Source organism: Aethalodelphis obliquidens, unplaced genomic scaffold, assembly GCF_003676395.1.
Source record: "Aethalodelphis obliquidens isolate GAN/ISIS:26980383/991018 unplaced genomic scaffold, ASM367639v1 scaffold79, whole genome shotgun sequence".
Lineage (NCBI taxonomy): Eukaryota > Metazoa > Chordata > Mammalia > Artiodactyla > Delphinidae > Aethalodelphis > Aethalodelphis obliquidens.
This window is the reverse complement of record NW_020838023.1, coordinates 3539024-3565272: the sequence shown is the minus strand read 5'-3', so window position 1 is coordinate 3565272 and position 26249 is coordinate 3539024. Positions and strand designations below refer to the sequence as shown.

Below are 26249 nucleotides of genomic sequence, written 5' to 3'. Positions count from 1 at the left end.
CACACACACACACACACACACACACACACACACACACACACACACACGCTCTCCTGCGTCGTTTAATTGGGAGCGAGAAGAGAAAGTAGCAACTGAAAAGGTAAACACTTTTAGAGTTCTTTTGATTGTTCAGGAGAGCATCTCCGAGTGTTTGGGGACCGTCGGTTGGGCCGCCGCGCACTGGCCCCCACCTCCCCCCCCCAACCCCGCGCCACTCCCCAAGGTAGGTCCCTGTCTTTATCACATTATTCCTAAAGCTTGCGGATTTTTCCTCCTTGTCCAGCTCGCGCGTTCCCACATGGGGGGTGGGGGAGGAGGAGGGGGGAGAGGCGGGGCGGGAAGGTAGCCTGGTCCCTGCACCTCGCAGCTCTCATTCGCCTCGCTCCGACTCGGGCGAAGTTCTCGCGCAGCCGGCTGGCCAAGGCCGTGGCCGGTCCGGGCGGGCGGCGGCGGCGGGTGCTCGGAGCCGGGCGGGGCGGCGGCGTCGGCGGCGGCGGCGGCGCGGGGACGCGCGCTGTCTCTTTAAGGGAGCTCGGTCTGGGGTGGCGCTTTCCTCCGCGAAGGCTCCTTTGATATTAATAGTGTTGGTGTCTTGAAACTGACGTAATGCGCGGAGACTGAGGTCCTGACAAGCGATAACATTTCTGATAAAGACCCGATCTCACTGCAATCTTAAGCGTCCTCTTTTTTGGTGCTGCTCCTTTCTCCAGACCCCGCGTCCTCTCGATCGCTCTCTCGCCTTCCTAATTTTTTTTTTTTAAACAAAAAACAACACCCCCCCTCCCCTCTCCCACCCGGCACCCGGCACATCCTTGCTCTATTTCCTTTCTCTTTCTCTCGCTCTTTCTCTCTTTTTTTATAAGGGGGGGGGGGAGGGAAGGGAAAGGGGGGGAGGCAGGAAAGACCTTTTTCTCCCCCCCCCCCAATAATCCAAGATCAACTCTGCAAACAACAGAAGACGGTTCATGGCTCTGGCCGCCGCGCCACCATCTTTCGGGCTGCCGAGGGTGTTCTTGACGATTAATCAACAGGTAAGGAGGGGAGGCCCGGGCGGGCCGCGGGGCCGGGGGCCGCGGGGGGTTCGGGGGGCGCGGGAGCCCCTCTGCCAGGCCCGGAGAGCCGCGACGCGAGTGCTGCGCCCGCTCGTGTGTGCGCAAAATGTGGGCGATCGCAAGCGGGGAGCCCTGGGAATTAAAAGTGACTTTCTTTGGAAAAAAAAAAAAAAAAAAAGCAGAGGGAGAGTGTGCAGAAAGCCAAGCGCAGGCTTCTCGGGTTTCACATGCATTTTCTTTCTTCCTTTTTTGCGCGTGTGATTTCTTTCTTTCTTTCTTCCTTTCTGCTCTCTTTTGCCCCCTTCCTCCCTTACTTTTGGTGGGTCGAAGGCATCTGAGTCTTAGAAACGAACGACTTCAAACTGCAGTAGCCCTTGGAGTCAGGAGGGTCAAGTTCAGCCGCCGGGGAGGAGGAAAAACAAATCCCCATTTGCCAAAAAAAGAAGTTTCAGTCCGGTGCCCCCTCCCCCTCGCAGCCCCACTCCCCCTCGCTGTCTCTTTCTGGCTGATTTTAATTCTCTCCTACCGGGCGCAGCGGAGGAGCTGGGGGTGGTAGGACCCGAGGGGCCGCCGCCGCCGCCGCCAGTTTTCTGGGGCTCCTGACAAGCGGGGAGCAGACTAGGCACCAGCATGCAGAGTAGTAAGTTGGGCGAACTCGGGAAGGTTGGGAGGGTCACAGAGAGGGGCCTTCGTGTGGTCCCCAAAGTGGGAAAACAGTACAGGACTGGCGTTGGCTTTGAAGAGTTTGTGAAGCCAGGCTGCAAACTTTTTTCCCTTAAAGGCCCAGCTGGGCTGTAGATGGAGGGAGTCGCATCCCCCGATGCACCCGCCTCTGCGCGGCTCAGGGCAGCTTGACCGAGGGGTCTGTGCCCTGCCCGTGCCATGTGGCAGGCCTTGCAGCCAGGGCGCTTCCGTAGGGGCTGAGGAAGGGGCAGACTTCCTCTGTGGTGAGGATGATGCGCCCTGTGTCGCGGGTCAGCGGACACTGGCCGGTGATTAAATGCCTGACAGCGGTGGGACATCCAGGCGGACGGGCGCTTCGCCTTCTGTCTAGTTCCTGTTTGGGTTCTAGAGAAACGCATCTTTGAAAGGCCAAGGCAAACACCGCTGTCCCTTCAAATAACTCCAGGATTATAGGACCCCATGAATAATTTGAGGGTGAGGCGGAGGTGGGAGCCCTTTGAAGTGCAAAGCTGTTTTTGTGGCTGGGAAAGCTTTTTTGTTAGTACCTGTGTGAGATGGTGGTGTTTCCCCTTTTCCCCAGGGAAGTCAGTAACTGTTTTATGGCCCTAAGACTCTAAAGCAATTTAAGTCAGCGGGCGAGAGGGACTGGTGGGTTTCTGAGGGAATCTTGGACGTCTTAAATTTTAGGTCTCGCTTTACTTCCTCATATCGTTTTAGGCCTCAGAATTGATACTATGAAAGTGAGTAAGAGCGATGGATCTTAATGATGAATCCAAATTATGGTAGCATATTCATCCTTATCCTATTTTGGAAAATCACAGCTAGAGTTTTAAGTGAGGTAAGTGAAGTGAGAAGCTTAGCGGAGAAGTTAAATCCAGCTAGGCCGATTCACTGAACTTTCATAGATTCATTGAACTTTTGTAAACGCACCAGGTGAACAGGAAAGGGTCTGAGAGCACAGCAAGTACAAAGGGAAAATACAGATAGGGCCTGAGACAAAATTACCAAGAAATGCTTACTCTAGGCCTGGTTGTTGGCTTAAAAATTTGATTGCTCAAAGCAAAAATAAAATAGGAAGCTTCCAGCCACCTCTTTCGAGTTCTCCAGCTCTTAACTTAAAACCTATGGATCTTGCTGGCATTGTGTTACTTTTCCTGCCGGTTTTAGGAAAAGTTGATCATTTAGAAAAGTCTGCCAGAGTTAAAAATGCAAGGGGCAGCAAAGGAAAGTCATGCGGGCGGCCAGTTCTTGACGTGGACAAAATGAGAATGAAAGTTTCTGAGCTCACTGTTGTCAAGTTTCTTACATGCTACTCATTTGCTTAGGCCACTTTCTCAGATATTCCACCAGTTAATGTATAAAAGCAGACTAGCTCTAAAACGGTGTGGGCTTTTTCTCTTTCCCCAAGTATGCCAGGGTTGTGAATAAATACAGGGTTTGTATGGGAAGATGAATCGTTTCCTGTAAGTTATGATGCTGACAGGACAGTCTGGAAACGATACCAACATTTTGAGGATTTTTTTTTTTTTTTTACCTTTAAGTGAAAGTTTATTAATGACGTGCTTAATCTTAACAAGTCAAACATATCGTTCTTAGAGCTTCTCTGTCCTCAGATTTCATAACTTCCTCTTTAAGCTATACCCTTGGATGGAAACATCTCTAGATTCAGTTAAATATACAGGGCCACCAACGTGCTAAAGTTTGACAATTATTTCTGGATATTAGTAATGTGAAAATAAAACTCCTAAGAGGGAAACAGAGTTTTAGTGCCAACGTTATGACTTGATTTCTCTAAATGAGAGGCATTCCCTAGCTTCATTAATACTGTTGGCAAAGTATTATTTACAATCGGCGAGTTGACGTTTATGGCTTCCTGATATATCTGTTATATGTTAGGATATGTGTGTGTAGAATACTTTTCCACTCATAGTAACAAAGTCGGACCCTCTCCAAATAAATGGTGGAACACAGCAAGTTCCTCACAAAAAAGTTAGTCACTCTTGAATTTTAGACGCTGCAAGGGTCTTTGCTGCTTTTTAGACTTTGTCCTTTGTCTTTTAAAGGTAACATTAAAAGGAGAAAAATGTCATAAGTAGCTGGGAAGTCTGACTTGGTTTTAGAGCTCAGCATTTTAAAGAGTAGGATTTTACAGGATTTTGTAAAATCTTCTACATACTTGCTTAAAAATAGGTTAGAATCCGTATGTGTGCTAGTCATAAGTGAGTTACACATGGCCCTACCATATTTTCAGTATTATTTTTACTTTTCTTTTAAGTCACATACCACTCCTGAGTTTCCTCTGATTTCCACAGGGTAGGTCTCACTAACACACACAAGGAAATCTTCATTCATAAGGAAAAGCTTCAAAGCAGGGAAATGAATTCATCTGTGGAAAAGCTGCTTTTTAAGATTCTAGTATTTCAGTGATGTTTCTATTATTATTATTGTTATTATTTTTGATGTGTGTGTGTGTGTCTGTGTCTTGTGGGGAGGGAGGGAGAGAGAGAGAGAGAGAGAGAGAGCGCGAGAGAGCGAGCGCGCGAGAGAGAAGAAATACAGACTACGGTTTGCAATTAACGACCTGCACATTTGTACTAAATACACAGGGTGATAAGTTTTAATAAACTCTTGTCTTACCTTCTTTGTTGAAGTAAATAAACATTACTGAAAGTTTTCAAAGGGCTTGCAGCAAATTGTTTTTGAGGTAGAACTTTATTTTGAATTTGAAATGAGCACAGATATTGATAACAGGCCTTTAAATTTTTTTTATAATACATGTATGTAAAAATTTTTTTCCTTCAATACCCCTTTTGATAGCAAACAATAATGTAACAACACTATACTATTGTGTATAAAACAAAACAGACTTTAAGAAAGTTAGGGGCAGGTGTTTATAATTGATTTAAAGGGAAAATTATTATTTTTGTAAAAAGTGATGCACTTAAAATAAAATGACTGGTGCACATTAAAACATATTCTTATTAAGATATTCTGTGGTGTAAAATGCAGCCATTCATTCAACAGGCTGACAACTTTCCACTTGGTATTTGCCTTTGCTTAATTTAGTTTCCGCAGGACAGCTAGTGTGGTAGTCTGCATCTGTTTTTGGCAGGCATAGAAAACTATAAACTCAGACAGTTTTGTCTCAAATACTGCAGCTCACAAGTTACAATCAATTTGATAAAAACAGGCAAGTTTTATGGACTTGCTTTCTGTTGTTCATCCTTGGTCAAGCTTTCAGGTAACAGAGGGTTCTTTCTCTTCCCCTCTTTTGCTGGTTATAAGTACTAATAGCCTTGATAACTAATTCTGAGTCTTGTTTACTCATTTAGCTTCCTTAATTATTGCTGATTGAAATTTGGGGAAATTAATGACAGCATGTCTAGACTTGGTTTTACTTTGATTGTCTATCTATGTGATAACATAGATAGACATATTCTATATTCATCTTTTGATACCACCATACAGAAAGAAGTGAATTCTTTGTTACTATTCTAGTTATGATTTATGGAATTGTAGGGTCCCTCTTAGATAAAATATGAAGCAACTCTTACAGCTTTTGTCAAGTAGAAATTTAGTCTGATTCTCTCAAGGCACTTATAATCATCATGGACAGAGAATACTAACGCACTTCGCAGTTCTTTATGTTGAAACAATTGAGAACAGTTTTTTATAATTATCAAAATTATTTACCTCCGAAAAGCTTTAACCAGTAGATTAAAGTAAATATGTTAAAATACCAAGTGGTATTTTATACACTGTTCAGTAGCAAACAGTTTTGCGGAGGGAGGGAATAACCACTTTTAAAAATTTATCCTCGGGTGTAAGTGGGTCTTAAGCCGTTTGTTTATTTGTATAGGATATTCTATTAATTATATATGGCCTATCACTCAGTGGTTCTCAGATCCCTGGGAACCAAATTCGTTGGCCTTTGATTTGGTTCTCTGATGGATATAATAATGTAGAACTTGGTTTAGGTTAGAAAGAGAGCTTTGGGTTTACGGAAACCCCTTTGCTGCATTTGCAGAAGGATCTATGGATGAAAATGATCTAAATTGTTAAGAGTGAGTTAGATGAAGAAGCCTGGCTGGTCGCTGCAGCTGTAGTAGCTGTTATGGTAGCAATGTCTACTTTTTGTCGTTAAACTTTTTTCTTTTCCGAAGAGCACAAATCCAGGCAGCAAAATGAAGATGAAATTATCTATGTACTTCACATTTGAAGCATCAGTGGAAATCATTTTCTGATTCAAAGTTATGATCGAAATACAAATAAACATCAAAACACCCCAAAGAAAGACACGAAGGATATGCTTTTTATTCCTAAGTATGTTTCACTAAAAATAAGAAAGAAAACTTTTAATTTTTAAAATGTTTCTAGCTCTTTAAAAACCTGCAGTAAATACTTTACAAGTGGCTAGACACCTTCCCTGGTGGTTTAGTTTATACAAGCAGGAAACTTTCTCTCTTACTCTTTCTCTCTCTCTTTCTTGTTTTCTTTAAACCAACTGACGTAATGCCAAACTTTTCTTTAAAAGAACAGACAGAAGTAATTGGTAGCTTTTAACTTTTAATAATGTTCTGGATTGGTTTTAGTGGCCAAAATGCCATTTAAAAAAAAAAAAAAAGTTCAAGTAAGAACGGGCTTGTGGCCTGAGGAAGAAAGGCTCTGTTGATGCAGTTATTTTTATTCTGTTTTTCAATCTGTTATTAAAAATCTTTCCTGCTGAGCCCTGCTGGATTTCTCCAATTGCTCTCTGTGATGGCTGGTGCATTTCAGGTTACCGTAACTTAAACAGTTTTTGGGTTTTGGGGAGAGTGGGTATTTGTGTTGCGTTATTTCTTTCTTATTTGGGGAAAAAAAACCATTTGTTTTTGTTTCATTTGACATGAATTAATTAAGATTATCAATGGCGACAGGTCAATGAATACGTTTATATAAAGAACGCTACACCTGTTAGCAAGAGTCTGAAATGTGGAAGTTTAATTGTGACATTAATCATTTTTATGTGCAGAGGAAGGAAAATAGATGAAACTCTACAAAAATATATTTTTAGATCAAAAGCGTTAATTTTAAGGGTCATTTTGTTTCTGTGGGCCGCCCTTTTTGCTCACAAATTTAGATGATAGTTTTTAACCCTATTATCACACAGTGTTTTTAGTTTCCTTTTTTTTTTTTTTTAATAGTCATTTTCTCTCTTCCTGGTCTTGTACAGGCAAACAGAACTTTCTCCAGTTAAGAGATAACTTGGTGATGTTGGTTGACATCAGGGCAACTTCAGAAGCTGGCAAGTAGGAAAATCTTTTCAGAGAGCAAAAAGATTTGTGCCAGTTTTTCCGTCCTTGGAGAAAGACGTTCCACCCAGAAATGGGGCCCTGTGCCCCATTTGGTGGGCCAGAACTGACTATCGACATTTCTGGTAGGAATTGTTCGGAAGGTTTAAATCTTATGGTTACTTGTCTTGGTTTAAATCTTACAGTTACTTGTCTTGGACTTTGCGTTTAACACCAAATTTGTTCTGAGGGTTTTTGTTTTTGTTCTGTTTTCCTTTTACACAGAGTGTGTTTTAGAAATAATATATACTGAAAATTAGGTATCATACAGATACCTTAAAATGTCTTTTAAGGCATTAGTAATTATCATGAAAAGCATTCCGTATATTCAGGGAAGTAGAAGTGTTCCCTGCGTGGAAATTTGATGGTTTTGATTTACCTTACGTTTTTCTCATTTTTTCTTGTGAGAACTACAGATTTCAGTTCAAATCAGAGGCATTTTTTCTCTGCTAACCACTCTTTTACATAAGGATGTGTCAGGAAAAACTGTAGGAACTTAAGCTATAGCTTGTTCGCATCAGCAGAGAGAGAGTATCTTAGAGTGAGTCGTGATTTATGTTTTACAAAGTTTTCAAACAGGAATTTCAGGTGACGGGTCTCTCCGTCACTACGTTTTTATTGAATGAATATTGGTTTATTACTGCAAAACTGAGGGAACAGTAATAAAGTTTGGTGAGAAGAGAAAAAAAAGGAAGAGAGACGTGTTCAGAGCCGCAGTCCTTTAATATCAGTAGTTTGTTTACTGTTCAGTGGTGGGGAGGGGTTGGAGAGGCTTTGTGGAAGATGATACCAAAAAAAAAAAAAAAATCCATCAATTGCGCATAGGATCCCCTCCCCTTAAGGTTTACTTAAACAATATGTTTCGGTTTTGCCTCAAGCCATTCCGCACCACTTCTGCTCCAAGAATCCACCACTATCTTGGTTCCTGAGCAATTAAGGATGACCCTTTCTGTTATATAATGAACTGCAGTATTGTTTGAACAAAGGTAATGTATTTTGATTTGTGTGATATTCTGGTAACTAGTAGTAGGATGTCTGTAGTATGAGAGGAAATCTAGCATTGTGAATGCTTGCAAATGGTTGATGTATCCACGGTATGTTTAAATTACTGCTGATATGTGTGCAGCGCTGTTGCAGGTATGTGTAATGTATGTAGTATTTGTGGATGGACGATAGGTAGATACACCTTGATGGTGGAATCCACTTTGCTAAACAATTAATTCTACGCTTTAAAACATAAATCTTTTAAGGAGCTACATGACCTACTTTATAAAGTCTCAAAGTTTGAAATGCATTTGGAGTTTAAACATGATGAAGCCATCATGATCATAATACTTATACCTACGCTCAATTTACTAAGAAATTTAAGAAATGACAAAAAAACTGTACGTCAAAATGCCGCCTTGCAGTGTATTCTGAGAAATGCTTCTGCAGATAATTTTTTTTAAATCCCAAATTTCTGTTGAGAGGAGCAGTTAAGTGACAGTGCTGTTTCTGAATATATCTTTTTAATGGATAGCACTTTATAGTTTACGATTCTATCATCTTAAAACGTTATGTAGAAATAATATGGAACATGTAAAGACTTTGTACTATGATCCAATGCGTTTATCCCTAGGGTGAGGGATTCTGTGCGTCACCCAAATGTGATGCTATTTGCCAGGCTTGTAATACTGGTTTGAGGGTTGCTGTACGTCCTATTTCATCAAGCAACACAATACAACAACTTTGGTATCTAGGTAATTGACAGTCAAAATACGTTCTGGAAAATACTTTTAATTAAGTCAGAAGTTAACTATATATTCAGTTTATTTAACATGAATAAACAAGTGACTCACTGTCAGCTATTTAAGCCTTCTATTATAGACAGTGTTAGAGGGAAATATACAAGTGCCCATAGTTTATTTTCTGATTCTTTTTTCCTTTATTTAATGGGAGCACGTTTCTCTTTTTTGCATTTATAATTTCTTTATCTGTTAATTATTTGTATCCATGATAGTGAGTAGTATGGTATTATAAAGAATAATAAACATATTTATATTTCCTAATATATATGTCCCAAGCTTGAAAAAGGATTAATATTACATTATTAAATTATTAGAGTAACCAAGAATGAACCCAGTAGAGGATGATAGATATACCACAACTGCTATTTAGACATTAAATGTATTTTAGCTGTAGAAAAAGGAGAGGAAAAAAGATTTTTGCCTCAAAATTTTTTTTCACTTGTAGAATTTGGACAGAATTTATGAAACTTACAAATCAAACATTTTTTACTATAACGTGTTTCTTGCTTAGATTCTACAATATGACTTTCAGTGAATCCTTGTGAATCAGTATTTCTGTTTCGCCTTATAGAAGCATGTATTATATCTGAGATCAGATACAGCTATAAATAGTGTAAATCTATACGGCAGACGTTAGTTTGTGGAATCTAATTTCTCTATTACATGATACACTTCATGTGTAAAGGGATCAAGCATTACTAATCTATTTTAGCTTTATTGTTTTCTCTGAGCTATGCACAAGTGTAGCATATGAATTAGTGGCTTCATATGAACTATGTACATGTACATGCCCATGTCTGTATTTTCACTCATATAGAATGTTTTCGCATTACAGGCACCGAATGGAATTTTAACATAGTACATATTTTTTTTGAAATGACTTTAGTCTTTGTAATATCCATATTAATTACTTAATGCATCCCAACACCTATCTGAGAATTAATTTAATTAGAATTTTGGTTCTGAAATGAGAGTGAGAGTGGCAAAACAAATTAAAACCAACTTCTACTTGTGACTTCTTTGTGATGTCAGTATCCACACATCTTTAGCTCTGAAAGATGTAGAAAGAAATACATCAGCCTGTTTTTTTCTTTCAATACTATTAAGTAGCTCCGAACATATAAAAGTTCTTAAAAGAGATTTTGGCATTTGTTTCTGCTTTACTTTTTGATACCATTAAATATTTTGGAGAAGAGAATCTAGCTCGTTTTAATTTTTTAAAATACCATTCAACTGATGGAAGTTAAGACTGGTTTTAAATATAAACAAAAAGTAAAGCATAAATAAATGCAAAAATATATATAAATAAAAATTTTATTCAAGGCCCGTGTTATTAAATTTTCTCAATATATATTAGTCTGATTGTTAAATAATTAATAGCTCTTCACCAGTTATTTATAGATATATCTTTGAGATTGTTTAAAATCATATATTTTTCTATATTTGGCTGCTAAATTTTTATGTTAATAAATTGATTAAATTATAAATTGAAAAAACACAAACGATTATGTTTAATACTGTCTTTAACTTATTTTTGGAAGTATTTTTTTAAAGATTATTGCAAATTTTACTCCTCAGGTTTGCCAACTTAGGTACGTTTTAGAAGCTAACTTTAGGTACAAGTGGCCAGTGTAAGCAGTAACACATTTAAGTAATGAGTAATATGAAACCTCATTTTTCCTGTAATTTACAAGCAGATAGTAAGGAGATGTTTCTCTTTTGTATTTAGAATGAATTTGCATTGCATTCATTGGATGCAAGATGTGGTAAATTACTCTAAGAAGCTTGCTGTCATCTAAACCTCAATTACAATAAACTCTTTATTTTACTCTCTGTCCCATCACTGTTTATTCTACTTTTAAATGTCTCCTTCTTAAGACAATTTATGTTGTTGAAAGAGTGTCCTCATTATTTACATTTTACTTTTCCTTTGTACTTTGATAAGCTTTAAATAAGAAAGCTGTCACTCAAGATTTCAGGCCAGTAGTAAAAATCATAAAGTACACATTTTATGTGTAAATGTTTGTGTATGATCTTGCATGTTCACTTTGTCAAAACATTCAACTCTTTAGCATTCCCCATATTTGTGTACACTCTGTACACACCTGTGTTGTACTTTTTACTCCCAGGATAGTTCAGTGTTCATTGTTAACATCTAATTATGTGTATACATGCTTGTTTCACTCCCTGAATAATTCCATTGGCAGTAATAAAAATTAAAAAGTGAGACCAGTGATGATTAGAAATGGAAAATAGGGGGGTAGATATGAGCATAAGCAGATTTCCCTCCTTTTTGTTTTTCCCATTTTCGGTTCCTAGTTAAAAAGATTTATGTATGTGTATCTGAACAGAAGAGGGATTTGGATACTGCACAATCCATTATAACATAAGGAACTGTTGCTGTGTATGGCTTTACTTATTTATATATTTTTGACATGGAAAACTCTGACCTCTTTGCCTGTGGTACTTGGGAATTTTAGATAAACCCCACTGGGGTCCCACTCATCAGTTCTGGCTTTGCGTGACAAAAAGCATCCTCCAGCTTCTGGTGTGCTACTGTGCTGTTTCCCTTCAGGAGTGGAAGCCCTGTAAGTTAATTTGGCATTTGAAAGCACAGCTAGAATTTTTCCTTTTTGAAAATCCTCTGGATGGTTTTCAGAGGAGTAAGCAGAGATCATGGGCAGCGTGATGTTGTTCATCTCAGGATGCTAAAGAAAATTATGCTGAGAGCAAGCATGCTTCCTCTGGATTATTCTGCCATACTTTAGTACCTTTTTTTTTTTCCTCTTTGGGATCTAATATTTCAGGTTTTGGAGGAGGGAGGATTTCTCCTTTCAGTGGAAAAATGCGCCAGCTCTAGGATTTGTACTTCCATTTCTTTATAATATTTATATTTTTAGGGAGAGAGGCATGAGAAGAAGAACTTCTGTACTGTAAAATAATAATTTGATTTTATTGTTTGCTCTTGAGCAGCCCTTTGCCATTCCATTTCTATGAGGAAATGCATCCAATGAAATTAAATAAAGTTGTGGTATAATTTTGCAACAATTCTAAGCACCAACTGTGACATATTTCTGGCAAAAAAATTAAGGCAATTTTAGATACTCAGTGCTTCCACCAAACTCGGTATTCCAAGTTTATAAATATGAATTTGATCGTTTGATCACGGATGATGCTTGAAATGAACGTATCTTGATTCAGGGAAGAGAGTACTTAAATTATGCTCACCATCAATGTGCTTTAGATTTGCGAGAAATAGAATGCCAAGCATCATGCTTTCAGCCCTTTGAGATCTTTAGGAAAGAGTTTTACTTGTTTATGGTAGCTTATATTCAATAACATCGAGCACAGACTGTTTATCATATTTGTGCCTTGAGCTGTAGTGAAGTTCAGTAAATGATTGTATTTCCATCAAGGTTTGGGGAGTAATGAACGCTTAGTAGCCATCTGCCATGGATGGTTCTGAGGTTTGGAATTTGTAACTGATTTTTAGGAGCTACGGCATAAGTCTAAAATAGGTGGAAATACTCAGTGATCTCCTTTTATAAAAGTCAGTTCTGTCTTTAACGTCTAGGAAAATATAGCGGTGAATATTTGCTTTTTGTATGTTTTGTCTCCAAGCAGAGGAAACTGACAGTTTTATGTTTTAAGTGCCGAAAGTTGTTCTTGGCCATGCACCCCCTAAGTTAATCACTGAGATGTTAACTTGATTTTCTGTCTTTAAAAAGTTTTCAAATTTTAAAGCACAGTACGCTTCCATTATTTCCAAATTGACATCCTGTGTTCTGGATTGGTTTTTAGAGAAATGTTCTCCAAATTCTCTTGAATTGCTTTAAGTCCATTGATTTTGAAATACTGAGTTTTGCTTTTTTAAGCTTTTCAGAAAGGAGAGGAAATACTTCACCTTTTGAGACTTTTCTTATTGTAGAACCCTTTTTATCTCCCATAAAATTCAAATTAATTTTGATTCATTTTTTTATTCTTGTGTGTGTGTTATCTTTTCAGAAACTCATTTTGAGGCATCAGAAATTGATTAGTGATTTGAGCTTCCCTTCCATACCTACCTGTGATAAGATATTTTGGCCATTTCTAAGGAGTCACTACGGAGAAATCCTTTCTTATGTCGTTTGCACAGTTTTATTTTTACTTCAAACAAGAGTGGTATTCGAAAAGCATATATTTATTCCTTGAGGTTAATTGCAAAAATTATGAACAGTATAAAATAACATGACATTTAGTTGTTTCTCATTTGCGTCTGAGGCAATTTGTATCTAAAAATTTGATTGAAGGAAAAAGAAAAAAAATTTCAACCAGCTTTGAAATCAGTGTAAGATAGTCCTATGGAATTTTCCAAAATTAGTAAGAAAATGTGAAATATCTTCAATGCACAGGGTTAAAATTAAACTGCATATATAGTGGATACTTCAACCTGACATATTTTACTGTAAAACTGTTTTAGTATAAAGAAAAATTCCTCTGGTTTTGCCTGTATTTTACTTTTTTGCAAACTGCTTTGCTTAAAATGATTGGCATCCTTAAATTATAGTTTTGTGTAAAACAAATAAGGCTGCTACTCTAAAGAAGCAGCGGCTCTGCACATTCATCTTAAAGACTATTTTGAAATATTTTCATTTGGAACAAGTGCATCAAGCCCTAAATAAATAGGTACCAAATTGCAAACTAGTATCCCAAACACATCACCCAGCTATTCACTGAAAGTGGGACTGGCTCTGAGAAAGCACATTATTTCCATTCGCAGTGTAGTGTTTTTAACAGCATTTTGGTGTCTCCACTGGTAGAAACGTGGACGTTTCAACCAACCACCTCCTTGTTTGGTTCCCGTGATGTCAGGTGAACATTTTGCCAGAACTTTTGGTCCGGTGTAATCAAACCGTGTTGTGGAATTAGGCTAATATGACGATTTCAGATCATGTTTAATGTGTTATTTTGAAAAGATATTTTTTAAAAATTCACCTATTTGTAATATAATGGAACAGCCTGGGCAGTGTTTTTAGATTTGATTCCAAGCCTCTAGCCACAGATCAAGAAAGACAAAATTCCACAGATACTTCTTCTTTTCCTAATGTAGGAGAAAATGGGGCTTATTTGCATAAACACTTTTGTAGAAATTGTTGGTCAACTTTATTTCGACCAAAGATGATTGTATAAAATTGAAGCAAACTTACTGAGCCTGACAATATTGTGCATTTTAGTTCCTTAGGTAACATGGATAAAACCATGTACAAAAGGAAACTAAGAAAAGAATAAATTTCATCTCCTGTTGGAGGTTAGATGTAGAGTGAACTGCTTAGTCTCTGAATTTTCTTAGCTCTGTGCCCCATTTCCTTGGCTGGTGGGTACATTTCATCATGTGCATGAGTGTACAGTGTTCTGCTCCCTGCATACATGTGCACATGTGGATCTATTCTTAAGAGTCTTTTAACACTTTTTTGTTGAGGAAAAGCAGACCGTGGCCAAGGAAACACTTCTTTCCTCAATGGCTGAACTTTCCTTGAATGGTCAGTTTTGTATCTGCTGCTCAAGTTTAAATTTTGTTTCTTTGTTCTTCTTTAATTCAGGTATTGTTCAGAGTGACCATAGGATCCTGTTTTATTTTGAGTGATAGAAGGGGCATGACCTCTATCCATTTGAGCAGACTCATCTTATTTTACAAAGGAGAAAAGTGACAACTGAATTTCCCATGATCACACAGCTAGTTAAATAAAGGACTGAACTAGAATTCGTGTCTGGTCACCATCCTCATTTATATCTATAACACTAAATAATTTTGACATTTGTTGAGGAAATCTGCCTGATATTTGCTGTTCATTCATCTTTATTTTTCCTTTTGTAGATGGATGGGAGAATAGAATTAGAATATCACTTAGTATGCATTGGGGAATTGATGATCATATAATAAGTCAGTTGGTATATTCCATATTATTTCTCTATCAATATCTTATGAAGATATGGGAATCAAATATTTAGTCTAGAAGTTACCCTGGAAGGTTAAAACGTTACTGCAGAAAATCTAAGCTTAATGTCTCTTTCACACACCTGAGCAATAGATGCCTCTTTGGGTTCACATACATAAAATCCAGTTGGTCTGAAGAATTGGTTATAAAATGATCATTAATAAGAATTTAACTTTGTATTATTATTCTCCTTTTAACTTAAAATGCCTCCAACATTTATCTATTTTGAGACCAGTTTAAAAAAAAGCAATCCATTTGAATTAAGGATTTTTTTTACCTTCCAAGAAACTGAGAAACTGGACTTTTCTTTACTCGTAACACCTATAAGCCCCTTGGCAGGTTGAAAACTACAGACAATATCTGTGAGATTAGGCCTGAAATGTGCAATAAGTTATTAAAATGTGGTTGAGAAACCATTTGTGGCATTTTACATAGACTCCTCAGCATTTATAAAAACAAATTAACAAAAGAATAATGAAGGAACCTCATTTATTTTAAATGCTTTTCTTATCCTGTCTTTTGAATGATAAATTTCAACCTACATGTAGTGAAAATGAACTATTTTAAAATATATATTTAATCTATATTTTTTAGCATTTCTTTAACATTCCATTTTTATCTATGACGCCGCTGTACAATATGGATGCAATTGACATTTCTTTATTGGTTGTAGTTAAGCTAATTTTAATCATTTAATCTATTGCATTGGAAAAATGGGGAAAAAAATCTGTCTTTTTAGACATCTGAGGTATTTCATGTAAATTTCTTGTTTCTTTTTAGCTTTCAGTCCTAATAGCTATATTATATAATTTAAAATGTTAATGCAGCTCCCCCATCAGTGAAATTTGTGATTTATACCCCCCCCCATGCCACCATTTCCATTTCTGTTTTAAAGAATTGTGGTGAATGCCATGCAGAAGGGTATTGGACCCAAGACATCCCCAAACTCTTTCAAAAGACAGCTTCAGAAGTGGCTTTGGAAAGCAGGAGGAGGTGTGTCCACCGCTGAAATGGGCTGGTTTGGTCCAGGGTCTATATTTGAACCCACATGTTCAGTTGCAAGGTGAAGATACCTGTTGGTTTGGCTTTTGTTTGTCTGGGTTTTCCTCTGTTTCTTAGCCAGAGGGCAGACTTTTTTTTTTTTTTCTTTTAAATATGATTGTTTTGTTTCTTCAATGTTTCTTTCAGGTGAAAACACTTTATAAATGGCTGGATAGTTATTCCTGTAAAAGGATATAGTTTGCTTATGGAAGATTATCATATTCAGTTAGTTAGAGAGGAATGGAATGATCTTTAACATTAAAAAGCAGTTCTTCCAAAATGGATTAAGGAACCATTTTGACTGTTAGGCTGATCATCCTATAGAGCGAACGTCTCCTTCTTGGTGTAGTGAGCATACTATACAGAGCCAGGCTGAAAACTTCCATTGTTATTATATAAATATCTTGGACTTTTCCCCTTCTCTTCCTCTGGCTATTATTTCTTTATATAGGTTTTTCTTTTTACTTTTTTTTTTTTTTTTTTTGCCCCGGCTGTAAATTACAGTTTAACATCCAATGTATACCTAATCGAACCATAGGAAACACTATCAGTGCCTGTCTCGCCCTAGTCTGTCTTTTTATTTATTTATTTATTTTATCTATTTATTTTTGGCTGCTTTGGGTCTCCGTTGCTGCACAGGGCTTTCTCTAGTTGCAGCGAGTGGGGGCTACTCTTCGTTGCGGTATGCGGGCTTCTCATTGCGGTGGCTTCTCTTGTGGAGCACGGGCTCTAGGCGCATGGGCTTCAGTAGTTGTAGCACGCGGGCTCAGTAGTTGTGGCACGTGGGCCCTAGAGCACATGGGCTTCAGTAGTTGTGGCACGTGGGCTCAGTTGTCGTGGCTCGTGGGCTCTAGAGCGCAGGCTCAGTAGTTGTGGCACACGCGCTTAGTTGCTCCGCGGCATGTGGGATCTTCCCGGACCAGGGCTTCAACCCGTGTCCCCTGCATTGGCAGGTGGATTCTTAACCACTGCACCACCAGGGAAGCCCTCGCCCTAGTCTTTCTTAATGATTTTCTTAATGTTATTTTGGAATTTATTTTTCTACTTGATTCTTTCCCTTATATTCCAGCTATCTGTTTTTCTCCTTTGACTTTAGGAGAGTGGAACTTTATCCTGTATTCTTGGCATTGCAGATCAAAATAAATTTAAAGTGGTTCTTACTCTGAGCTTTGTTTATCAGAAAGTACTTTTTTGTTGGCTTTTAAGACAGATCAAATCCAGATAAGGTTTAAATGAGTTTTTTGTATTTCATTTTTTCTTTCCACTTATTAAGGGATTTGCTTTCCTGATAAATCAGTATACATTTAATTTTATTTTATTCCCCCTGAATCAAAACTATTCTCCCTGAATATATTCACTTACTTTTGGTAAACGCCTTCTCAAACAACTCTAAACCATTTTATACTTGTTCTCACAGCACGTATTTGTGAACAAAAACTGTCCTGGATGTTTTATAGAAGGTAGTTAAATGGCATTTATCTTCTGCTCTTTTGGATTATAATCCAATTGCAGTTCTTGGAATCTAGGAAAAGTTCAGTTGCAATTGTAGAGCTAATGTATGGTTACTGAAGCTGAGAGATAGGTTATGGTTCAAGCACTGTACTGATTTTAGGTAACAGTCGGCAAATAATGAAGATAGTTCCCTTGACAGTTTAGAAAAATACAAGGTAAAATGAAACAAAAGGCTACTTTTTATTTATTTCCAGATGGATTCCATCTTGTACTTGGCAGCACAAAGTCAAAATGCAGCTCTTTGAGGTTTATTAATTAGAATGTTTCTAAGCCAGATATGGAATCCCATCTCCTTTTTCAGATAAAAGGTAAACATACTCATATATAAAAATCACTTTAGAGGGGGAAAATATTGAAAGCCTGAATCTGGGGCTCTTTTCATGTACATCTCCATGACTCCTCCATTTGTGGACACTGCTATATTGAGGGCACCAGTGGCCTCATGGCAGCCAAGCCCAATGGTCTTTCCATCCGACTGCACCACTTAAATGAATTGGATGCTGCCAACCACTCTCTTGAGTATCTCTCTTGGCTTGGCCTCTGAGGCACTGAATCCCTGCTACACTCGTTCTAGTCTGTGCTTGACTTTCCTCTTAATCTCTGCAATTTTCCTTGAGGATTATATGCTTTCACCTTTTGATCTGAATGAAATCATTCCAGTGCCTTATCTCTAGACCCAAGTTGACTCTGAGTTTGGGTTTATCAACTGTTTATCATCATTAGCTTGGCATGCGCGACCCTAAACTCTGCTCCCAGTTTACCAGTTCCATCTTTACAATACCATGTGTTCTATCCTTAAAGTAGTATTGAGTTCCAGAACATGGCCAAACCTACCTTCCTTCATGTTCTCCCCTCTCTGAAATGCCTTTCTTTCAACCAGGCTTAACTATAGGAATTCTACCTATTCCTCAGATGTTGACCTTTGTATTTCTTCTTCCTGAAGCCTTTCCATTTCCACTCATTTAGATTTAAACATCCTTGCCCTATGCTCTCACTTATTTATGGCTTTAGTATAACCCATACCAGAATCCACTTGGCGTTGCAAGTGTGAGGAGAGTAAAAAGCATACCCAATTTCTGTTCTTTTTACAATGCCTTGGATACAGTGGGTTCTCAAACATGTTGTATTACATTGGCACTTAGGAGAAGTACACTTTGGCCAGAAGAGCATAAGACTTTTAGGGGTTGAGAAAATTGTGAAATTGGATTGTCAGGTTTCAGAGAGGAAAAGGATTATCTGATGTTGCATACTTGATAGACATTTTTTGAAGTCTGCCCTAATGTATTGTTCCTAAAGTGTCATACTGCTGGTTACAACTTATGTTGTATTTTGCACTGTGGTTTCAAATTCTGTCTTTTACTGATTAATGTCCTTGAACCAAGTGTGACGGGGTCAGTGAAACCGAGGCAAAGGGAGGCCCAAATACATTTGCGAACCGTAAAAAAATGAAAACCCACACCACCTTGTTGCCCTTTATTGATATTACAGTTGAGGTACCACAAAGTAATCAAAGATGCAAATTGATGAATGATGTACCCTTAAAATATGAGGGATAACAATATTAGCCTCTACGGTCATGAGTCGGGAATGTATGCTTTTAACTTCCATTTGTTGAATATTTGTCAGCCAGATGCTGTGTTCTGATATTTGTGGTTTATGTATTGGCTTCATGGTGAAAGTTACCTGTAAGTGGTTGATACTTGGATGCTAAGTGGGCAAGGATGATTAGACCTTCAGAAGATCTAACGAGGGTATTGATGAGTAGGGCTTGTCAGGAGCTGAGCAGGGCCATAAGTAAGGCTGCTTTGGGAAGTTCAGGTTTATGGCAGTGAGAGGATATTGAACCCCTCTTTTCTCTTTTTATTTATGGCTGCATTGGGTCTTCGTTGCTGTTTGCGGTCTCTCTCTAGTTGCAGAGAGCAGGGGCCACTCCTCATTGTGGTACGCAGGCTTCTCATCACGGTGGGCTCTCTTGTTGCGGAGCATGGGTTCCAGTTGCGTGGGCTCTAGTAGTTGTGGCCCACGGGCCCAGTTGCTCCGCGGCATGTGGGATCTTCCCGGACCAGGGATCGAACCCGTGTCCCCTGCATTGGCAGGCGGATTCCCAACCACTGCGCCTCCAGGGAAGCCCCTCTTTGCTCTTTTTAATATACATGTCTCCTTTAGAGATGGCCAATAAAGTGATAACGAAATAATAGCTGCTGAGACATTTCTCATGTTGAAATAAGAGTGTCTGAGACTTCTTTGAATACTTGAGTTTTACTAATCACTTTAATTTCATCTTAAAAGCCAAGGAACAAGTTCTGAAGCTTTTTCTTTTATATATAAGACCATACCCTTGGCCTTCTGTCTGTAGTTTTTTCTTTTTTAAACTAAAAAACTTGCTTTTATGCGAGAATTGGGAAGTCCCTTTGATTTCATGTGTGAATCTGTTAAGCACTTAAATATTCTTTTAAGCAGCTTTGGGAAAGTATTAAGACTTGCTATTATTGTGTATTCCCAAATCTGCATGGACCTGGAGCCACTAAGGCGAAATCAAGGAGAGGATCTATTTGATGAATTTCTTTACTTCTTGGACAGCTCATTACTTGTAGGACTGGTATTTGTCTATTTCTTCCTCAATAACAAAACATTCCAAAGCTTCCTAGAAACCGTAGCTAATTGCATCTTTCAAACATAGTTTTCTGATGTCACCTTGTGTCTATCAGCAACTTTAAAAATCTTTTTGAAGGAGATAGTTGGAGATTTAAAAGTAATATCTGCCTGAGATTTACAAAGTATTTAGGTGACAGGAGAAAGCGTTTCCTCGAAGAGTACATTCTAGTTGATGAGTAGGGGCTTTTAAATCTTCTGTACTTTTCCACAACTGAAGGGGTGCATACTTTTGGTTGAAAGTGAGTAGGCGAAACTTAGTCCTGCTGTTCTGGTAGTCTTGGTGGTTTAGAAATCTCTTTATTGCAGTTTTATAATCCCTGACATGACTGTCCAGCTCTCGTGTCTGCTAAATACAGAAATAGAGGAAGGAAATGTATGTTTTGGCTCCATTAAAATGGAGCTTATCAGACTGTATGTAGGAGGAGCGGACTTTGTGGAAGATGCCTCTGTTTGCCAGCTGGATAGCATGTGCACTGGGCGAGTTTCCTGTCTGCTAAAGCCGTGTGCTGCCCTTTAATGATGGGAGGGAGCACAGTATTAAATGGGTCGTAGTGTTTTCACTTGTGAAAATCAGGGTGCAGAGGGAATGCAGACTTTGCCCAGAGGCTGGCCACAGTTTGCGTAGAAACGAGTGACTCGAATGTGCAACTGATTTGGCGGGTGCGTGGCGAGCACTGATCACTAAAAAAGAAACGAGAGCCACCACCGGCCACAGGTGAGCTAGCTTTTGCGGGGGAAAGGCTGCATCCCAAGAGGTTAGTTTTCCATTAGGGGCCACCTGCAAATGATGATAATGGTTCACAGTTGTCGAGCACTGCTGGAGTGGCTTGTCTCCACTTGAGACAGGAACTGCTGTCATCCCCATTTCTCAGGGAAGTTTAATCAATTGCTTAGGCTACAACAGGGAGCAGTCACAGCATCAGGATTTGAACCCAGGCAGTCTAGCTGGAGCGCTCAGGCTTGGTCAGTTCTACTTTATTTCTCATCTGCGGTGAGCACGGATTTGAGATGCTGTATGTTCCGGGGGTTTCAAACACTAGGTGACTGTCTTATCAGCAGTGTTCCATTCGGCTTTCTACTTAAGCCCTAATCTACCTTTGTTTATTGTCTGAGAGATAAAACCATCGCCTTTCTATATAAGACATTTTAAGTCTGGATTTCGTCATAATTCATGTTCAACTTGCATTCTTTCTATAGCGATAGCTGTAATCTCCCGTTAAAAAAATCTATATTAGTCTAAGTGACTGCCTCTTCTTGGCTCCATTACAGCAAAAAGGCTGTGATCAGCAAACTCTTGTAGGGGGAAGTTGTTGATTGACGTGGGGCTGTGGTGCTGTCCTGGAAATCCTCTGGGCTTTGTGTTTCTTAAATTATTTGCACTCCTGGGTAACTGCCCCTGCACCAGATGGGGTCTTGACAGCGTGGCTTTCTGGCTCGGCTTCTGTTTGTTACAAACACATAAAAAGCAAAGGTTGGATTGGGTGAGACATACAAATAAACAAACAAAACCTTTCGTCATCTAAGTATCAGCCGATTTGTCTCTGTTGGATTAATAAAAAAAAGTAATTTATATTTTATGAATGAGCTTTAAAGCCCCAGTGTGTTTTGGTGGTTAGTACGGTCCCAGAATTAGAAGCCAAGAGTAAAACTGTCTTCTTATTTTGAAGGAGAACTAAAAAAATCAGAACCGCAGATCAGTAACAAGAATAGGATTCCATTTTCTTGCAAGGGCTTCTCAAGAAGCTCGAGTCAGAGTGAATCGCTGGTGTCTGGGAAGGAGGCTGCTTACTGTCAGGGGCCCTGCCTTTGAAGCTGCAGCGACCGACCCGAGCTTTGGGTGTGTCGGTGACGCTCGCTGTCCCCTGCGCCCCGGGGCCGCTGCAGCCACGCGTGCTCTCCACCGGGCTGTGGGCGTGTAGTCGCAGGAAGTCCCACGGAAGCAGCCGCGCTCGCCGTCCGGCTTCCTCGCCCGCTTCCCGGTGCGCGGAGCTCCCCGCCGCGCCGCTTCCCCATCGCCCTCCCTGCGCCCTGACTGCACGGGGACCCGCGTCCTGCCCGCCCGCCGCCCGCCGCCCGCCGCCCGCCTGGCCTTCCTCGCGTTCCTCCTCGTGCATCTCCCGCCTCCTTGCCCTTCTCCGCACTTTCCAACTTGGTTTCCTCTCTCCACGAACTCTTTCTCCTATCTGGGTTTCTCCTTTGCTTCCTCTTCTTCTGCTGCCCCTCTTGGATGTGACGCTCACATTTCACTTGCTTCTGCCTGCCAATCCCCAGATGGGTTTTTCAAACCCTCACTCCGCTTTAGATCTTCGGATTCACCTGTGATCGGTGTACCTGTGCAATTGACATGGAGAGACAGTCGCCAGTGGAGATAACTGAAGTTCTCGTTTTTCATGAGTTGAAAAAAAAAAGAAAACGATTATGAGCCTTTCAATCAGTTACATACTTTCTCATACAGAGTTTTCAAGGAGCTGCTTAAACCTCTGTTTAAGCATACTCATTTTGAAGTATGTGTACTTACACAGACCTTCTCGAGTAGATGGAGGGATTGGATCTCCTGTATTCTCAGTCAGAAAGCTATGAATAAAATGAACACAAGAAAGTCATATGCACCAAATCACAATTCAGGTTATAATTTAGTAGTCTTCATAAGCACATGAAGCCTTTTTGGAGTGCCAGAGGCTTCTGTTTTATTTTTGGTGTTCTGGGAATTGAGGCCTTTATATTTTTCTTGAATTACAAATTTGGAGACAGTTGCTCTACATGGATCCCTATCAAGTTTTATCCCTCTCTACATTATCAAGTTTATTTTTAAATTAATTCTTTTTTGGGCCATGCTTTTTATATCCTTTCTGTTTCCTTTTCTGGAAGCCCCTATTATTATGGCCATATCATGAAACATCAGTACTTTTAGTAAACTTGCTCTTAAATTCCCTACTGCAAGAGATATTTAGTAAGGATTGAACTTTATTGATTCATATAATTTATATCCATTTGCTTTATTTTTGCCTTGATGGTTCCAGTATGCCTGACATGAAGAAAATAGTTGATATATAGCTGGATCTGAGGGGTCCATTTTAACTTGTAGATGATAGAATTTCTATATTGATGCCTTGGTTAATTTTAAAATTTTTTTAAAAAAAGGAAACTTAGATCCTCCTTTTTAACTTGTAACAAATTAACTTCTAGTATTGAGTTCCATAGGGAGAGTAATGTAAGTTGATATCGTAAATTGATTTCATAAGACAGTATGGAACTCAAGATGTTTGAAAAAAGTTGACCCTTAAATATGTGAAGTGATTTTAATACAACACATCTTTTAAAAGTCATACGTCACAAAGAAAATGATAATCTTATGATAAAAATGTCAACACCTACTAAACCCAATTATTAGTAGGGCCTGTTCTGTCCTCAAAATTCTTAACTGAATAATAACCTCTTAAAACAAAGTACTGAAATCCCAGCACAAGGAGGACTGGTTCTCATACACAAATAATAAAGACTGAGTCTACCATACATTTTTCTTATTGTTGGAACCACTATTCCTGGAGTTTAAGAGGTATTTATTACTTTAGCGGTCATAAACATGCGTCACAGTATGTTTCAACCTTTTTGGTTTGGGTTTTTTTTTTTTTTTTTGTCTTTTTCTATTATCTGAGGACTTTGTCCTCTTTCCAAGCTTATTTGTTCACCAGCTATGTAGAAAACAAAATAAAGACGTTTCAGCCATCTCAGGGCCATCTGATTGTCTGGAATAGCTTTATGTCCAGCTGTGTTCAGAAGATCCATAGGTGGTAGCTGTGTTTTCTTATCTGTGGAGTGGCTTTGTTGGAATAAAATCAGAGTTAGAGTAAGTCTCTAACATCTCTAGTTTACAGCCTCCCCGTCTATAGGCTGTGAGTAATATTACTTGGGCTCAGGTTGTGTGGCGAGGGGAAGAGTCAATTTGAATAATACATGTAAGGCTTCCCTGGTGGCGCAGTGGTTGAGAGTCTGCCTGCCGATGCAGGGGACACGGGTTCGTGCCCCGGTCCGGGAAGATCCCCCATGTCGCGGAGCTGCTGGGCCCGTGAGCCATGGCCGCTGAGCCTGCGCGTCTGGAGCCTGTGCTCCGCAGCGGGAGAGGCCCCAACGGTGAGAGGCCCGCGTACCGCAAAATAAAATAATAATAATAATAATACGTGTAGAATGGTTTCGGTGAATGCCGAAGGGCTGTGTGAATATTTCTTATTATAATAATTATAATCATTCTGTTTCTAATCTTTATAATTTTCATATATCATTAACTATGGGAGTACTCATTAGACTGTTCAAAAATGGTATTTCTAAGGCCTTATGTTAACTTTTAACTTAAAGAATTATAATTAGGATAGATACAGAGCGGAATTCTAGCTGTCAGGTATTATAGGGAAGTGTGGCATCAATTTATTCCAACAGACTGGCTGGCACTGGTCCCTTGGAAAAATATATGCCTCAATTCATCAGTTCTTCTGTTTGGATTTCTGTTGTATAAACTTTGGTGTTTGAGGCCACTCTGAATTGTAAAAGTTCTTGAAAGAAATGTTTTGGGTTATTTTTTCACATTGTCCATCTGTGCCTTATTCTTTGGGTCATTAATGACCTATGCCATCATTTTTATTTTAAATTGCATTTGTACCGATACTTAAGTTTCATACATTACTTTTTTTATAACATCTTTATTGGAGTATAATTGCTTTACAATGGTGTGTTAGTTTCAGTGTGTCAGTTGTACATATACATATGTTCCCATATCTCTTCCCTCTTGCATCTCCCTCCCTCCCACCCTTCCTATCCCACCCCTCTAGGTGGTCACAGAGCACCGAGCTGATCTCCCTGTGCTATGCAGCTGCTTCCCACTAGCTATCTATTTTACATTTGGTAGTGTATATATGTCCATGCCACTCCCTCACTTCGTCCCAGCTTACCCTTCCCCCTCCCCATATCCTCAAGTCCATTCTCTATGTCTGCATCTTTATTCCTGTCCTGCCCTTAGGTTCTTCAGAAACATTTTTTTTTTTTTTTAGATTCCATATATATGTGTTAGCATACGGTATTTGTTTTTCTCTTTCTGACTTACTTCACTCTGTATGACAGACTCTAGGTCCATCCACCTCACTACAAATAACTCAGTTTCGTTTATTTTTATGGCTGAGTGATATCCCATTGTATATATGTGCCACATCTTCTTTATCCATTCATCTGTCGATGGACACTTAGGTTGCTTCCATATCCTGGCTATTGTAAATAGGGCTGCAATGAACATTGTGGCACATGACTCTTTTTGAATTATGGTTTTCTCAGGGTATATGCCCAGTAGTGGTATTGCTGGGTCATATGGTAATTCTATTTTTAGTTTTTAAGGAACCTCCATACTCTTCTCCATAGTGTATCAATTTACATTCCCACCACCAGTGCAACAGGGTTCCCTTTTCTCCACACCCTCTGCAGCCTTTATTGTTTGTAGATTTTTTGATGATGGCCATTCTGACCGGTGGGAGGTGATACCTCATTGTAGTTTTGATTTGCATTTCTCTAGTTAGTGATGTTGAGCATCCTTTCATGTGTTAATACATGACTTTTTGAAAGCCAGAGATTTTGTCTCATACCTTATTACTTTTTGTATTCTTACAGAATTCCCCTTCAGAATTAATCACTGTCTTATTTGTAAGTAGGTTGTGGTAACTTGTTCCGAATGCATCAGACCCTTTCCTGAGGAGTAGTTTCTCACAGATAATATTCTGTGATTCTCCCTGGACATTTTAGAATTTATCATTTTTTTTCCATATACGGAATATGTGCTACATGATCATATACACTTTGTGAATAAAAATGATTTTTTACTACTGAGGTTACCCAGTTTTTCCACAGGAGAATAATAAATAGTCACATGATTTCATAGCCACTGTAGGTTGTATTCCATGGTACAGTGATTCTGAGGCATCATTTGCAACCAAATGTCCTAAGTTTTCAAGCTAAGTGTGTGTGTGTGTGTGTGTGTGTGTGCGTGTGTGTGTGTGTTTTCTTTTTTCTTTTTCCAAGAAGCAGACATGCTTTTAACATCAGCAGTAAAGATATTTGTTTACAAAATATGTCTATCAAAAATAACAAAATGATTAAAATTAATAAAGGTTTTTTTTCTTTTAAGGGTAGAAGCCCAAAGCATTTTCTTAACAGTGACACGTAAGATGCCACTTA

The 26249-nt window shown here is 39.0% G+C and overlaps 1 protein-coding gene across 5 annotated transcripts in view; it reads left to right on the top strand.

The window, feature by feature from the left end:
* Window positions 1-109: 109 nt before the first annotated feature.
* TRPS1 (transcriptional repressor GATA binding 1) overlaps window positions 110-26249 on the top strand; it is a 255381-nt gene continuing 229241 nt past the window's right edge. For 4 of the 5 annotated variants that reach the window (XM_027092544.1, XM_027092543.1, XM_027092539.1 and 1 more), the window contains exon 1: window positions 110-1031. The gene's annotated coding sequence lies outside the window, so the exon portion shown is untranslated. Of the gene's footprint in view, window positions 1032-2453; window positions 2575-26249 lie in introns of all 5 variants that reach the window. The other variant, XM_027092541.1, reaches the window with a different exon arrangement.